The sequence below is a fragment of the Apteryx mantelli genome, unplaced genomic scaffold (assembly GCF_036417845.1).
Source record: "Apteryx mantelli isolate bAptMan1 unplaced genomic scaffold, bAptMan1.hap1 HAP1_SCAFFOLD_58, whole genome shotgun sequence".
NCBI classification, from domain to species: Eukaryota; Metazoa; Chordata; class Aves; order Apterygiformes; family Apterygidae; genus Apteryx; species Apteryx mantelli.
The window spans coordinates 568891-587349 of NW_027118788.1; the positions used below are offsets into that span (position 1 = coordinate 568891).

General features: G+C 41.8%; 1 pseudogene; it reads left to right on the forward strand.

Annotated features, from left to right (window-relative positions):
- Window positions 1-17257: 17257 nt before the first annotated feature.
- LOC106490925 (olfactory receptor 10A7-like) lies at window positions 17258-18100 on the forward strand (annotated as a pseudogene).
- Window positions 18101-18459: the final 359 nt, after the last annotated feature.

The following is an 18459-nucleotide window of genomic DNA, read 5'->3' on the forward strand; positions in this document are numbered from 1 at the left end:
TCCCAAAATCCACAGAAGGCAGCAGCCTTTATAACATCCTTCAACAGTCTCTAGCTTCTATGCCAGGAAGGCATGGACCTCTTCTAGATGCTTTATCACATGAGGCAGCCCCAGATAGATGTATGGGAAATGCTGCAGCGTATTAAGTGCAATAACTGACCAATGTATGCACAACAGAACTGATCCCTGAGTTTCTGTTGCCTGGGTTCTTTCTCCTTACATTAAGAAACTTTATTAGGATTCTAGCCCTAGAAGCACAGTCGTATCAGATCTCCCTCCCTGGCACTTTCAGAGGATGATTCAGATCTTCAAATGGCAAAAATTACCCTCTGAAGTCTTTATACGGAGCATAAAAGGAGAAATGTAACACTAGCTTAAGTGCTTCACATAAGTACCCATAGCTAGGTGGAATGAATCTCTGCCTTAGTCAAAAATTGTCTACACTGTTACTACATGTCCCACCTGGGGTGAGATTCATCCCATTATATATAGGCTTTCACATGTGAACTGATCACTCCTTCATAATAAATGGAGACAAAGAGGCACTTCTACAGTACAAAGGACCCTATCCTAAAGCAGATGTCTCAAATACCTTGGAAGAATTTTTAATCTAAAAATATCTCTTCCTTTCCATAGAGTATAAAGTTATACTAGTTGCAGACACATAGGGATCTAATGCCATGGCAGATGTCCAAGGGTATCTGAGACACTGGCAAATGTCAGGGCCCTGAGGGCACTAACAGCTCTTAATGGCTCATGACCAGCCTCACCTGGGGCCTCCACCCACACCCTCTGCCCATGGTCCAGGAGCTCTGTTTCAGCTGAGGCGTGGATACAACATGGCTCAGACAATGAGTGAGTAAGTATACATGTCTCCAGACCTACACTGTAGGTAGCTTGTCTCCTGGATGGACCTCTTGTATGTATCTTGTGTTAGACTATGTGAGAAAAGTCTTACCTTTGCAAACAGCTCAGAGGAACAATGGCAGGTGGGAGAAGCCAAACAATACTCTGACCTGGCTAGTTCCAGGGCTACTGCGGGAAAGCAATCAGCCCCTAAAAGGCTCATCTCCACAAGCATGAAGGAGCACAGAGACATGATGGCAGGCTGGGGAACTCCAGTAACTCAGTCAGAAAAATGGACACTCTAATCTGGATCCTCCCAGGGCTATCACAGGAGAGCAATCAGCCCCATTGTCCATGCGTGACACCCATCACAATGAGTCAAAGGAGCACCTTTCAGACTGAGGAGGGCATGGGATTCAGGGAAGATCATTTTAGAATTTTACAAAACTTATTACGGAATATTTAGGGGGAGAAACCAAAGACAGGGAAACAGAGGCATCTAGGTGATTTTGGGAGGATCAGGTGTGGGAAAAGGGAGGGATAAGGGGTCCAAAGGGGCCAGACTCACATAAACTGGGGCTAATCAGTGTGCCCTGCACCTGATCACCACAGCCTGTCCTGTCTTCCCATTAAACTCCATTTCTAACTATTTTCCTGGGTAAGGGGACTCTGTTTTGTGTGTATGGAGGCCTAAAGGCCAGCAGTTGCAGTCGGACCACAAGTCACAGGGCCTGTATGTCTGTGGTGCCAGCAACTGGAGTGAAGGAGGAAACATGTCAGTGTGTGATCACTAGTGAATATCTAGCTGAACTAGCTGGCAAGTAGGTTAAGTGACTTGAGAGCCAGGTATATGTGTGTACCTCTGGGAGTGAGACAACTGGCTACTATACAGTTGGCTACTGGAGGGACCAGAGGGTCCAGGCCAACTCGTGGAGAGACCATAATGTCTGGGGTTTGTCTGGGAGAACCGTTTACGTGTATGTGTCTCTGTGCATGAGGCAACTGGAGATGGGAGGATCCAAGGGCCAGTTACTCAGTAGATTGAGAGTCTAAGGCCTGTTAATGGAGGGATCCATAATGCATGCATCTGGGGTCATACCCACTGCTGATGAGACCTGCCTGGGAGCTGCTGCAGGTGCCACCTTCCCCAGGTGAGACTCACATCCCAGAGACTTAGTGGCTACAAAGGAGGAATCTTCTGGGTCATGAAGCCCTCTAAATTCAGCTACTTCTAACACATTGTAACTTGCCTCCAGTCCTGTCTTTGGCCCTTTCCTCTGGATGGACTCTGGATCCTTACTGTAGCCTTCTCTACAGTCCAGTCTCTGGCCCAGTCTACTTTTGTTCTTGACTGGACTCTTTGGTTGGACCCTGCACCTGGTCCATTGCATGCTTTGTCTGTGACTGATGCTAGATCCTGCTTTGAGCACAATGCTGTGCCTTTTGTGCTTAGGCCTAGTGGGGCTGCACCCCACTGGTGAGGACGCTGCCTCAGGGTACCCACCTACTGCCTGAGGGTGCTGGGGTCTCCCTTGGCTCCAGTTTGCTTTTCCTTAGGGAGCAGCCGGCCCTTGATGACATGTCAGCCAGCCCTGACAGTTAGCTCAGGCCTTCTCGAACCTTGAGCCAAACACGGTGGAGCCTGGCTCATGGCTGTGGAGAGCTTTAGCTCCATGGTTTCCCATGAGTGACCAGCCTGGCCCCAGACTAGGATGTTCCCAAAGCGCTGAGCCCTACCCAGCTCCAGACTCCTGGGTAAATACCCCCCCACAATGCCACCCAGCCTCTGGGGCTTCGCATAGGCATCCTGACACCCACCCCAGCTCCAGCTCCCCTGTGCCATACACCTGTCCTGGCTCCATGGCTCTGCCCTGGTTCTATGCCATGTCTCATACCTAGCTCCAGCATCCCTAACCCAGCTTCATGTCCTGCATCCCATGTTTCTACCTTGTTTCCAGGCCCCTGCCACGATCCTCTGCCATGCCCCTTTCCCAGTTCTGTGTCCCTTCCCTGGATCCGTTACCCCTGAAACGCAGCCCACAGCAATTAGATTACTCCACTGCAATTCCTCTTTGACCCCAGATCTCTGTAAGATATGAGGGCACACCTTGAAGGGAAAAGAGGCTGTTGTCAGGACCCTGAGTGTGCTGATAAGCCTTAATGGCCCTGACCAGTCTTACCTGGGGCCTCCCCTATGCACTGTTTCCATAAGCCCAGGAGCTCCATTTCAGCTCAGTTCCAGGCCTTCAGTCCTAGCCTGAGCCAGGTTGTATGGTTTGCCTGTCTCCAGCCCTGTCTCTGTCCTTGCACCCAGATGGACCTCAGACCTATGTTGTTGGTAGCTTGTCTCCTGGATGGAAACCTCATAAGTATGTTGTAGCTTGTTTCCAGTCCTGTTTCTGGCCTTGTCTCCTTTTGCACCAAGTAGGTTCTCTGGGTGGAACTTGGATCTGGTCCCTCACTTGCTGTGTCCAAGTCTACTGCTGGACCCTGATACTGACATCTGCCTCTGCCACTCTGTGGGACCATAGGGGGCTGCACCCCATTGGTGAGGGCATTGTCTGAGGCTGGGATCACTTCTGGCTCACCTTCTCTTAGGGAGCAACTGACTCTTGCTGCTCCCTGACAGCAAGGGAACACATGGGATCCATGGGAAATCCATTCTTTTCAGAATGGCATCCACAGGAAATACTTGAGGGCACCCAAACTAGCCCTAGACATCTTTCTTTAATCAGTTGAATCCCACTGCACCCCCTGACTGCACACCATGTTTCTTTGCCTCCTTGTCTGCCCATACATAAAATTCTTGCATAAACCATTTGTTTATTACCGGGGACATAATAAGAAGGTGCAAACCTGAAATAAACAGAGTGAGAGAGTTAGATGCTAAACCTCTCAGGTGACACAGCTTTAGGCTGCTGTTATAATGGCATCCTCATCTTTATCAGTCCATTTTGATAATGGAAGATATGTTTATGTGCATGTGAGGCTGTCAGCATAGCTTGGCTGGATGGTAATCCAGTGGGGCCACTAATTATATTGCAATGGGTGACAGTGCCATTGGAGAAAAGCAGCAGAAGTAGAACAACCCAGAGCAAACAGCATGCAGGATGTTGGAGCTCCCTGCACCCGAGGTCACGGCAGCATCCTAAAATACTACTGCAAATGGCAGAGCAACCAATGGGAGAGGATCAGCATCTTCACATTTGCAAAAAAAGCATACTGGTTGGTATTTTTAATATTAAAGCTAGTTGGAAAGAGGTGAAAGCCAAAACAAAAGTGCATATAATATTTACATTGTGGCCTTATCCTGGATGTGCTTTCTGCTAGGGTTTGTTAAGACTTCTGTGACCATTTCTGCATCTCATAGCAATAAACTGAAGGAAGTTGGGGGTGGAAGGGTTATCTCACAAAACTAGTGAGTATACTTACTAGTAAGTAAGTATAATGTATACATCCATAAGCTAATCAGCTAGGCTGTATTCCTAGTATGTGAAGATAAATAATCACTACTGAAATGGGATTTTATGAGGCCTGTATTAAATATGTACTTTAAAAAGTTGTGTATCATAACCAAGATGTATCTGTTTCTGCATATATTAAGGGATTTTACACAGTGAGTTCAGATAAAAGTGTACAGTTTATATAGCTAAAGTAGGGTAAAAGGAAGTGTGCCTCTGTAAGTATTTTTATTATTATTGATATTTATTCTTTATTACAATTTTGGATGCTCCAGAGTGAGTAATACTTTTTTCCACATGAAAATAATAAATCTTGAATAAAAAATGTAAAGAGGGAAAAGTGTTTTTCAGAAAAAAACACTATTTTTGTATGTTTTATTTTAATTTTGTTTTAAGTGAATAACTTTGGATAAATAAAGTAGGAATTTTCTGTGAGAGGGTTTTGTTTATTCAGAATTTTTTTGTATTCGAAAAAAACAAATTTATCTTGATTTTATCTATGTTATTGTAATAATCACCCCTGTGTCTCAGCATCACCAGTTTGCCAACTTTAATTAAGCTGCATGTTTTCATGTAAACACCCTCATTTTCAACAGTAGAAATGATAAATATACTTGTAAGAAAATCATGTAAGAACACTAGAGACCACAGTGCCAGCAAACCTCAGCATTGGCAGGATATGTGCAGCATGCTGTGTCTTGACTAGAGGTCTGTCTGATGCTGCACAACTTGGGGCTTCCACCCTCGGAAGGGATGTAAGATTATCTTTGCCACCCCCATTTTTCTTCTTGTGTTATCTCCAACAAATGGTATTTTAATACCTTACAGAGTCTGAGTGCCTTTCTTGTTAGGATCCATAATAAACACTTGCACCTATGCATTATAAATACTTGCTGTAGGTCTCCTCTGGGCTTGATATAATACCACTGGTGATAGAAGACATTATTATTGTTATGTAGTTTGAAGTGTTGGAAATAACATTAGAGTTCTGTTGCAGCCCTCTAGAGAGCTGCTTTCAGAGCATGATGACAGTGTTGCAGGCCCTGTGGAGAGCCTAAGAGGAATGTCCAAAGAGGAACACAGGAATATCTGAGGAGTATGGATGGAGCTAAACCTGGTGTGCTTTTTTTCCATGCTACCATTAGGAAAAAATCTCTAATAAAAGCTCTCCTCAGAACATTTCCTAGGTTTTGTCTTGAGGAACTAATTACTTCACTCCAAAAGAGAACCTAAAGATGAACCAATGTATAAGACGTGCGACCAATCAGAGGGCCAGCATCTGGGAAAAAATCAGGGGATTAAAATGTTTGAAAATGATGATGCACCCTAACTTGTAAGAGTTAGACAGAAATGGACACCTTCAGAGTCAGCTTAACTCATCCTAAAGCACTTGTATAAAACAGCTGAGATTAATCTTCCTTGGAGATGTCCTTTTTCTCTATTGGATGTAGAATGAATATGATTAATTTAATCACAGACAGCTAGCTGAATTTTAATCCAACTACAAGTGCATCACTGAGGTGTCATCATTCATATGAAAAGAAAAATCTGGCTTGATTTGAAGACGTTACCATTTCATATGAAGTATACAGTAGTAAAGGAAAGATGGATGCAAAACAAGGTCACCAGAAGCATACCAAAGTATTCATGAAACATCACAAATGCTGAGCTTCCTATAGGAAGAAATGCAGGATTTTTTGCAAAGGTTTTTTTAAGAAGGAAAAAAATTGACCTAACAATTGTTCTAATTCAGCGTATGCAAAAATCAGTGGCACGCATCAGAGCCAGAGTCTTTCTGAGGGATGACTCGTCTAACTATTCTTATACTTTCTTTGCATAACCCTTTGATATTTTAAGGGTAATTGGTTTCAAAGACTCAGAATGCTTTTCTCACATCTACAATACTTTGGATGATACCATAGTACAGAGAGGCCTCAATAATTTAAAAAAAAAATACTCTGCAATTTAACAGTTCCTTAGTAACACTGGAAAATATTTCTTTCCTCCAGGTGAAACAGCCAGAAGAACTGAGACAACGGAATGTGACCTACATAAACAAATTTAATCTCTTAGGCTTTTCCAGCCATCCTCAGCTGGAAACTATATTATACACCTACACTACAGATTTCACTCAGATTGTCCATATAGTCTTGGTAGAGAAAAAGGGAATGGTTTATCCTCAGTATATTCAGTTTTTCCTTTAGGATAAAACCCAATCTTTGTTTTGTTTTCTTCCCTTCTTTCCTTCTTTCTTTCCTTCTTTCTCCTGTCCTGTTCTGATACTAAATATCAGAAAAGTACTGGAGAGTGTCAGTTGTATTCTCTCAGTTTTGCTTCCACAGTTATGGATATGGAAACACCCACCACCAGGAATGCCAGTATTTCCAAATACAGTTCAGATTGTTTGGAAAGACCTGAGATATTCTGCCTGGCATGCAGCTGCTGCTGCAGAAGCATGAACTAGTCCACTGCAGGAATGAAGATTCTTACTTCGGGAATTGAGTGATATTTTAAATGCTGTCTGGTATCAGTCATCTGTACAGTTGGGTAGATGTGCCTAGTCCAGAATGTATGGCAACTGAAGGCCAAGAAAGAGACCTTTAATCAGCTAAAATGGCAAAAGGCACTTACATGTAGGCACAAATATGGCTTCCTTGCTTTTCATCGATAGTCAAAAAACATATGAAGGTACTACCACAGGATATTTCACCTTACTTAAGGGTTCTATCACCCGTTGGAGGTGTGTATATGAGTATAAAGAAAACCTAAGAAATTTGCATCACTAATTTAGGTGCCTTGGTTAGGTGGGATGATCCTAGACTTAGATGTTAACTAGACTGAACAATGCTAGTGATAGTCAGAAAAAAAGATTTTCCAGTATGTAGATGTCATGAAATACTCCTTTGTAATCAACAGTAAGTCCACCAGAGCCACAAAGGGAAAGGAGATGGCACTATCACAACTATGAGGAATGTAAGTTTCTGCTGGGTTTTGTTTGCTATCGTGATCAAGGTCTATTGTATTAGATGTAAATGATAACATGGAACTATTTTAACTAAACTCTTTCTTCTATTATACTTATTCAGCTCAAGACTGCTGGCATTTTTGGGGGGTGGTGGTCTATAGTCTACAAATGAAACTATGAAAATCTATTCTTGCCAACTGGAATTTGACTTCTTAAAAGGAATGAGAAGTTGATTTTCTGTTTGAAAACATTCAGGGAGACAGTCCAGCAAAACATAGGCTTTTCTTAAGATATGCATTCTAGAGGAAGATTTCGTTGTTTTGGTTGATTTAAAATGCAGATATGTGATTTTCTTTTGAAAAAAGGAACCAAGGGAAGTTTTCCAACCTATCCAATAGTAAATCATTTCCTTAAGCTTTTCCAGATTGAAAAATGTCATTTAAAATAAAATAATATAGTTCTATTCCACTTGAATATACTATAAAAATGCATATGCTTATGTTGAGTACTATTATAATTGCCATCCTTAGCACTGTAAGAATTACTAATAAAATGTTAGTAATTTTATTAGCACCGAGAATAGTACAGAAAGTGATGTGCTACATAGCAATTATGAAACTTCAAAGCAAGTGATAACACTCATCTATCATTTTGGTCAATCAATGTAGTGAAGAAATAAACAATATAACATGGGAAACTTATTTTTTTTGTTACTCACGTGATGAGCAGGTGTTCTACAGTATAGAACTCTGAAGTATATTAAATACTATAACCTTGACTTCATACATGAGTTTTTTAATGTAGCTTACACATTTAATAAACTAACATTCAGAAAACTTAGTTTGAACTAATTATTAGTAGTAAGTAGGAAATTACTATTTATAGCAACACTAAAATTGATAACTCTATAAAGGTCTTTGAAGTTTCAATAAGCCAGAAAAAAATGTGGTTTTCATCTCTCCTAACTTAAATAAAAGTCATTAGGGTCCTGCTATCAGATTTCTTTGACAATCTATTGAGCCTTTTATGGACAATTTGTGCATTCATCCTGACATTTTATTATTCCAATGAGATTTACTATTTTCGTTATGTACCCCTTCTAGTAAAGCTTTCTTGTACTGTCATGGCAGTGTGTAAAATGATGATAATGGCTGTCACAATAGGAATCACTATTATTCCATTTTCTCTCCTTCTCTTATCTGACCTTTGCATTATCTTCATCATCCAAAAAGTCCTTAGGTGAGGACTGATCCAGAGTACACTCCACTTCCTCCTCACACTTCTTTTTGCTTACTTAGCTTTATGGGAGTGACTTCTTAATTTACCCAGACCTGTATCCCGTAACCCACTGGGCAGCAACAAAGTGTTGGTTCTAGTGCATGGTGCCATCATTCCTATGCTGAACCCATTATCTGCAGAAGATCAGAAACAGGAAGGGAGCCTTGAGGAGAGAGGTCATGCTGCATATTATACAATTCATCTCTCAGATACAACGTACTTAAGGGCTGCGGACAAGAGGTCAATATACCTTTTGGAGATCCAAGACAAGCAAGAGAAAGAGAAGGGGAAGACTTACTCCCTTCCCTTAGCCTAATTCTCCTAGTTCAGAGTCCAAAATCTGTTTCACATGGTACTCTGTCTGCCCTTCTACCGTGAATGTGGGTGGGGGAGGTGGATTGGCAATGGAAAAGGTCATTATGATGAGGCTTGAAGGAGGATATGTGAAAGACTGGACAATCTTCATGGATTGTGGAAGTTCCAGGTGGTAGGTAACCAGAATGTCTTTCTCAGCAATGGTGAAAGGCGCCAGATAATGGTGGTGCAGCTTGGCTGATGGTCAGACATTCTAGGCGTGCTCACTGCAGAGCCAAACCCGGTCACCGGTGGAAAAAGCTGCAGCTGGGCAACACCATCTGTCCACTTGCCTCTTATAGGCACTTTTGACCTTGTCCATCTGCATTATAAGGAGGATATGAACCTGTAGGAGCACTGAGAGGCGATCACCAGCTATGGATACATGCAGGACAGCCAGCATAGCTGGATGACTGCGGGGCTGGAAACCAAAGTTAGCAATGAATGAGGTCTGCAGTGTCAATACATGGGTGTTATTATTTTAAGGAAACTCCGCAGGGCAACGCACTCATCTTGAAGGAAGCTGTTGTAACACCAGAGGTGTTGCTCCAGATTCTCAGCCACTCTGCCTTCCCATTGGTCTGGGGGTGGCGTAAGGAGGAGAGGTAGGTTTTTACATAGAAGTTACTCATGAGCTCCTTCCAAAATCTGTCTGTGAACTGGGCCCCCTGTTGGGAGTGATGCTGTCTGGGAGGCTATGACATCAGAAAACATTCTGCAGGAAGAGTCAGGTGGTCTGTGGGGCTGTAGGCAACTTCCTACATGGGACAAAATGAACCATCTTGGTGAACAGGTCTGCAGTCACCAGGATGGCTGGAGGCAGGGGGGGAGGGGGAGAGGTCTACCAGGAAATCAGTAGACACGAACTGCCAATGCTATTTGGGGATAGAGAGGGGCTGTAGGAGGCCCTGTGGTCTTTGCAAAGCTCTTCTGATGCACGCATAGATGTTGCAAGCCTGGAAATAATCAGTTACAGCTGTTCATACTGTGGGTCACCAGCTGGTCTGGGTAATCAGGTGCTGCATCTTCCAGTGACCCCCTGTGACCAATCAATAACCCCTGCAATGGAAGAAGGCTCAGAGGAGATGGGCAAGGGTGAGGTGCCCGTGAAGCTCAGGAATGGTGTAGGATGTGACTCGTTGATCACAGCTGTTGCATAGAGAACTGACTTTATCTCAGCACATAGGGCACCAGAGGATCACCTTTGTGTTAGAAAAGCAGCTGTATCTGTTGAGTGGATCAACTGGTGTAAACATTTCTTCCTGAGCTGATCAGAAGAATGTGAATGTCTCCCTGAGATTAGCCAGACCAGCATGGGGGAAGTATATACGTGGCTCAGCCCAACACAGAATATAGAACCTGAACAACTAACAGAGGAATTTCAAAGAGAGCAATGGGCTTGAGCTGGCTTCAACCCACATATTCCTTCCCAGCGACTGGGGACGCCCAGTGTTGTGAGGGTGAGCGTATTATACAGACTGGTAATGGCAAGCACATTGGTATTGTGATTGAATTGTATAAGTGTACACTTGTATTGTGATTTCAGTATATTGCTGGATCATTCTGCTAAATCAAAAATCCCATGTAACATCAAATATCTTCAAAGTAAACTTTTATATTAAACATTGCACTCCCCATGTGTGTGGAATATCTAAAAGAACCTGGTCAGAGAGTACTGGACTCTGACATTAATTGGCGTCACGGACAGGATATTCCTGAGAGTGAATATTTTCTATTGTATTGCTAGCATTTCAGCAATACCAGGATTTCAGATTTAAGGTTACAGTCGTGAATAAGAGCCTGACAGATGCAACTTGCGCTGAGTGGGAAGGGTGGTGATAAGACAGGGTGCAGACAGGACCACTGCCATTAAAGAGGGTATAAACCATTATGAATAGTAACAAAAGCTGGAAAATACTAGCCAATAAATTTGAAAAAGAGGGATGGAAAAATCCTATCTGGGATTTTTCATGGGTAGAACAGCATTGTACTGACCCCAGTGATATCTGGGATGAATTCAAAAAGTGGAAAGGTTCTAAAAAAATTGAAGAAAGGAAAGGGAAAATCATGTGATGCAGCTGCATTATAGCATCAGTAGAAGGAGCATTTTTCTAGTTTAGCGTAAAGTCAAGGCCATCACACTGACCTCAAGACCTTCAAGACAAGCACAAGGACTGCAAGTAGAGAGGACCTTCTACTGAATGCACAAAGACAACTGGCAAATAAGCAGCACTGGGGGCAGTGGAAATCCCCTTTTTTTTTCCAGGAAGAGGGGGTCTGCAATAGGTCTCTTACCAGGGAAGTGATTCCAGTACCATAGAATAGGCAGCAAATGCTGGTTTTGATGTCTTGGGTTACCTGAGAATTCTACTCAGGGCTGGAAAATCATAGAATCATAGAATAAATAGGCTGAACCTATGGACTATCTAGTTCAGTCCTCTGTTCAAAGCCTGTCCAAATAAATCAAGTTGCTCAGGGTCTCATCCTATAAAATTTTTGAGTATCTCAAAGGAGGGGAGTTCCACAAAGTCTCTGGATCTGTGTCACAGTGTTGAACCAGCCTGTTCTGGTGTACCAGAACACATGACTTACCGAAAACCAGCACCCTCTGGAGTGGGAGATCCAGGTGTGTATCTAAAATTACAGCAGATGCCTAAATACGGGCACTTGAATCATTCCCATCAATTTTGGTGAGATTGATCTCTTCCGTGAATGCTACTCTTTTTATTTTCCATAAACAGTCACTTAGGAGTATAATTAGAATTTTAAAAAGAGCAGTAAGCATATCCAGTGCCAGCCTAGTATAACTAACATGGGTCATGGTATTACTGAAAACGCTGCAGTTTATGTTTTACTCTTTGCTAAGAAATAAAATCCAAACTTGTTTTAGCCTTGAGATGTGAACTAATTGTTGTCATATGCTAAAAATTTATGACAGGGTTTCTAAAGCTGCTGTTTGTTTTCTGTCTCTGTTACAGTAAGGTTATAACTTATGCTGGCATTGACTACAAACATTCTTTCAGTTTTCCTTTCTGACAACAGTTTTGATGACCTGAGCAGCTTTTTCTTACAACTTTATAGCGATAGTAAGTTGTTACATATTCAATACTTTAGTTTATATAACCAACCAGATCTGTCCACGATTCTTAGTTCTACCAATCCCCTTGCTGTGTTACAGTACGAGATAGTTCTGTGCCAGCCTTAAATGGTCCATCTTAAAATTATTCGTTAGCTGATTCTGCACCCCTTCTGGTGTTATCTTTGAATAACTTTTGTACTTCTGGCTGGATAAAACTGGTTTATTTGCAGTTTTTCAACTCTGTACGAAAAACAGGGCTAAGGCAAAGTCAAATGGAATGTTCTGCTTGGAGGGCGCCATGACCTTGCATGTTCTTCCTCCGCCAAAACTAGAGTATGGTGGAAATTTCCTTAACAGTATGACACATCTCTCTTTCATTTAAAGCTTTCTCTTTGAATATAAACAACCCCAAAGCTGTCATGCTTTTTTGGTGCTTCCAGCTTGTCCAGGAAGGCCTGGGTTATGTGACTGATCACAGTTTGCAGTGTATTGAGTTGCGGTTTTAACATACAATATAACCACTTTCAGATCTCTTTTGAAAACCTGTACAACCTTTCTAATGAGGCTACAAAATATACCTCCTACACCAACCCAATACATCACAGGAGCACCCTGAAAACCATGAAGGCCATTGCCAACCTCGACTCTGTACTAATTCATGTGCGAATAGGGGCCCCATAATGATGTGCTTTCTTAAGATACCAGAGCCCTCCAGAGCTGCAGGTATGACTTCACATTTTCCTTCCCAAGTGAAATGAGATGTGCTAGTTCTGTTTGGTCTCTATTTCAATGCTGATAGTATTGATGTGCTGTCACTGTACTGGCACATAGTGCAGTTCATTGTACATTATCATAATGATCTCGATGTTCTTGCTGCCACTCAGCAGACAATACAATAATGGAATGAAAAAGGCTCTGTCAAGCCGATACTCTTCAAGATCTGTGAAGTTCTTGTGCCAAATGATCATCAAGTCAGCACAGAAAATCTCATTTGAGAACCAGGAAGATTATAGGGTAGCTGAAATGGAGCCAGAACAAGTCATCAGAATAGTGACCAAAGTTCTCCCTCCCTCTACAGTGGCTGGTGTGTAGACATTACTCTTAATAGAATAGGTAGATGCGCTGAATATGAAACAGCTTGAGACTGAAAAGTGGAGCTGTTCTTTCTATGACCACCCAGTTCTGGAGTTCTTCATACAATCCATAGCCTTAAATCTCAAAGTCCATGGGACGATGGCCACAAACACATGCAGTCACTGTGTTTAACTGAGACATCAGCATTGTGTCACACTTAAACACACTTTCCAGCTGACTCTGGTCCTATTCCTAGCCTTCCCCTGCTTTTCCAGTCTACCTAGCTGAGGAAATCAGACATCCAGCACATGTCTTTGAACAGAGCACTTCAAAGCAGTGCAGTGGGCTCAGCCTTTGCTTCCCCATCCTAGGTTTTTTGTGCTTCTGTCTGCTAGATGGAGAGCTGTAATCTCAACATCCACAATGAATCCAGATGATCCTGTTGACAGGCCAAAAAACAAATTCCAAGAACAATTTGTATTGTTCCTTCTTTTATCAAGAAGAATGCACTTATGAGGACTGATTCCAGCTCCTCTTGCCACTGTCAGAGCCTCCGAATATGAGCCTGTGTGGCAGCTAGCATGGGTTGGGCCTGGTTACAAGAATGGGGGAGTAATTTATGGGTAAACAATCTGTTAATCACTCTGGGAGTTTCAGAGAACCTTGGAGAGGGGAAGATTGAGTACCAGTGAGGTGACAGCTGATTGTTAGGCACTATGGGAATCTGGATGAGCCAATCTGAATTCTCTACTCAGTCCTATAACTGATGTGGTCAGGAGTACTCTGTGGAGAGACACAGACAAGCCCCCACACAGAAAAGACCCCTGGAGACACTCCAGGAGTACCTGAGGAGTAACTGAGGGGACCCCATGATCTTGTCCACAGATTATGCACAGCACAGCTAGAACTGCTATGCTGACCTGCCTGACCTTTTCTTCTGGACTGCTTTGTCCTCCCCTGTGAGAAAGGAAGGTCATATTAGAAACCATTATGCTGACACACCTATCTTTTCTCATGGAACAGGGAATTCTTTCACTCATTAACACTAAATATGTCTGTGACTAAAAGTGTTTTTGTATTTGAGGCCGTTTAGTTTTCACACTCTCCGTTTGGTCTCAAACCATGGCAGCCTATTGCTCCGGATTGGTTTTTCTCTCCTTTGCCATATTCCAGAAATGAATATGGATCCCTTCTTCTGATTCCCCCAGATGCTGGAGAGCTAAAGTTGAGATTCAGACTAGGACTCAGAGAGTCCTTCCCTAACTGATCCCTCCTGACAAGCCTCAAGTCTGTCAATGGCTAGAATCAGAACAGCTCTGAACCTTTTAATCTCCCTCAGGAATCTAAAATATGGGAAGGACCTTATAAGCCTACGTTGTTTCACCATTTAATATGCTGTGCTTTGGTACTGACTCATAACCAGAAAGAATGGATACTTGATATGCTCTAATATATCTACATGGAGCTTGTTGAAATGGTACAGCACATACAGGAGATATGTGCCTTTGTCAAGTGGTATGATTCTGGCACATATGACACAGAGCTAAAAATAGACTTGTGACTGAGTTCAGGCAGGATATTTGAAGGCTTCTGAACTGGCTCCAGAACTCTTTATGCAGGCAACAAGATAGATCCTTAGTCAATTGAATTTAAAGTATTCAGCTGATCAGACTGCAAAATTCATTTTCCTATAAATAGCTCTGCTGTATTATTTGGGGTGCTCTAGGGTACAAGACAGCCACAGAGATTGCACCAATGTCATATGAGCTGCAGGAGACCTGTGAACCACTGGAATGACTACTCGCGATCAGTCAGGATACTCCACATCAAAGAACAGGACATTACATATTTTGGACGAGACTACTGAGTTCCATCCATCAGCTTTGCAGGAATTCAGGCTGCTAGCTCACAGGTCTAAAACTGTATCTAGATACCTTAATTTAGGAATCTAAATTTTAGAGACATTCCCACTCTTGATACTTATATTCATCCAGATGAGCATAGACTCCCGGTATGCTAAAGGAAGAGCAAGAGGTGCTTCTAAACTATGAATAATCTCAGCTTAAAATGGACATCTAAAATATGTCAAGCACATCAGGCCATTGAATAACCTGTTTTTCTCAATGTTTTCTTTTGGAAATATATAATAGCATCTCAGCTGCCAGTATATATACTGTAGAAGGCTCGCCTGCATAAGATAATTATATGCCTACAAAGTCTGGTTTGCTTGGAGAGAAAAACCAATCCCAGGCATATAAAATGTTGGCAGAGTTATGGTGATATGAAATGAATAGATTGTAACTTCAGTGAACGATTTTGACTAGACTGTGTGGTACTATCCACTCCAGAACATGAGGTTTTAGACAGCATATTTTGAAGTGGTGCTGAACGACAAATGAGACCAGAAACATCAAAGTCTATAAAAGAAAAGTTTCTGCTAGCAATTTTAGTATAGTTCATGCTGCAAAGCTTAACAGGCAATATATGAATGCAAAATTATCTGGTGTGAGTGATGCATCAGCTGTAAGAAAGCTCTACTTACAGAGTTAAATTAGGGGATAGAAGTAGATCCTGAGAAGTAGCTTGTTCATTTTGGGGAAGGCATACCAGAAGAAACAGGAGGTAGGAGGAAATTACTGCCTACTGAGTTCAATTAATTTTGCACTTACTTTTACATAGATTAAAAATAAATCTAAGGCATCTTGCATCTTGTTCCTGTAATTTGGATATGCTTCCTGTGAAAATGAAGGGTGGCTTTGCCACTGCTGTAAATTGTTGAAAGGAACTCCAAAGACAGGAGGATTTGGACCTACACCTTTGCTGTAGTGCCTGAGGTGAAGAAGGTGGCAATTACATTTAGGAGGGGGATTCATCTCAGACAGTTTTATGTATGTGACTGTAAACATTATGACCCAGGCGTGTTGCTCACTGTTACTTTTATAGTCAGTGGGAAGAAAGGGGGTGCGATGTTTTGACCAGACATTGACATCTACATTAGGATGAGATGAATCCAAACTATTTCATTAACTATCTTGACTGAAACTCCACTTTTTGCAAAAGGAGCCTGTGGGCACAGCCATTGACTGTACTGACTAGTTCTATTCTGGCTATAACAGTCTCAGACTCTGTAGACTAAAATCTATCTCACAAGCAGACACCTACTTCACAGAAACCTAAATGTAAGGTGTCTCAACCAAGATTGCAACCCTGTCAGAGGAGTGGGATTCAGCTGCCTGTTGAAGGCTTTTAAGACTGATTTGTTGAACAGTGAAGCATTCAAAGTATCTGAAAGGGGAGGCTGGTGTGCAACAGGACTTTCATCTTCTGGAGTTTCAATTAGAAGCAATCAGGGGAACACAAGGAAATCTACAGTGGCACTAGGCACCTGTGCTTTGAAAACTGTATTGCACCCCAGATGTCAAAAGAAATCTGTGTTCATCTTCCTCAACTCCCTTTAACACTCATTGAAGAAAAACAATCAGTTCTGCACTGAAATTCATCAGGAGTGTTTTAGATATTTATTTTAACAGGAGAGAATCCCAGAGCAAAAGTACCTTTCCTTTAAAAAAGGAAATCAAAACAAATAGTTCAATTTTAGGTGCAGGAACATAAGCACTTCTAGTGGATGTTTCATTTTATTCATCACAACTTTTCAGCACCTTTTGACCAGTGAAACTAAGACACTTGCTTATACATTTCCCAGGTGTATGCGACTCTGGATATAGTATAGAATATATTTTCTAAGTTCATTTAAATAAATATATATATAATATACATAATATATATATTTAAATGAACTTAGAAAATATATTCTATACCTTGCTCCCTTATCCCCTGGCATAATATTTGTCAATAATGAATGAAATTTTGATAAAATGAAAATGGATGTGCTCTGAGTTAAATCAAAAGAGAATTCACCTTAATAACATTGTGGAAAGATGATGGAAGACACTTCCACCGAAAGCAAATGAGAATCAAAACTGTAATTTTAATTAGCATGTCTCATTGCTCTTAATGATTTTGTGTAGTCAGTTCTTGAAATGTTACCCATTCATATATGTTTTTCCTACTGATGCAGTTGAATCACAAAGCAGAAACTTCAGTGCAGTCTGTGAATTCACCCTTTTGGGCTTAACCCATTACCCCAACCTGAAAGCACCCCTGTTCTCTGTGTTCGTCTTTATATACATTGTCACCCGGATGGGAAAAATGCTCATCATTAATGTCACAGTAATTCCATCCCTTCAAAGCTCCATGTACTTCTTCCTCAGAGTCCAGAGTCCTCTCCTTCTTAGACATCTGCTAATCCTCAGTGATCCTCCCCAGGATACTGGTGAACTTCCTGTCTGAAGACCAAAGCATTTTCTGTGTGGACAGTGTGGCCCAGATGTACTTCCTGCTTTTCCTGGGTGCTTCCGAGTGCTTCCTGCTGGCAGCCATGGCCTATGATCGCTATGTGGCCATATGCAACCCACTGAGATATGCAGTGACTATGAACAAGCGGGTTTGTCTTTCTCTGCCAGTTCTCTCCTGGTTCTGTGGAAATGTGGTGTCTCGAGTCCAGACCAGCTGGGTGTTCAATTTGCCCTTCTGTGGCTCAAAGGAGATTAACTACTTCTTCTGTGATATTCCCTTTTTCATTAAGCTCTCTTGCATTGACACTTCTCTTATGAGGTACAGCTGTTTTCTGCTGCTATCCTGGTCATCTTCATTTCCTTTTCTCTCATCCTCATTTCCTGCCTGTGTATCATCTCCACCATTCTGAAGATGACCTCAGCAGAAGGCAGACATAAGACCTTCTCCACATGTTCTTCACACCTTGTAGTTGTGATATTGTATTATGGGAGTGGCAGCCTGACTTACTTAAGATCAAATTCTGTAAACTCGCCACATACCAAGAAAGTGCTAGCCTTGATGTACACCACTGTTACTCCCATGTTAAATCCTTCTATCTGCAGCCTGAGGAACAAGGAAGTGAAAGGGGCTTTGAGAGGAATACTGCATGAAAGGATGAAGAGAAAAATCTTTGCTAGTATAAATTAATTTGCATACGGACCTTTTTTAAATTTTTATGAAAATTTCCACATCTAGTTCATAGAAGTCATCAATATTGTATGACAGGGTGAGATCCAAAAGCCCAGTTTTTGATATCTCCAGTGCTGATGTCCACATCTGAAGTAAGCATCTCAACTCCATTCATAAATTGTTTAGAAATTAAAAAAAAAAAGTAACTTATGTAGATGTCTAAAATACATTAGAAGAATTCTGTGGTGTAATAGAAAGTTTTTCTGCATTCACAGAAAAGGATTTGGGGAGGAATAGCTCAGAGGTTGATGTTTATATTGTAAAAGTCTTAAATAAAATGACAAATATCCTGTTGTCAATGACCATATCAGACTTAG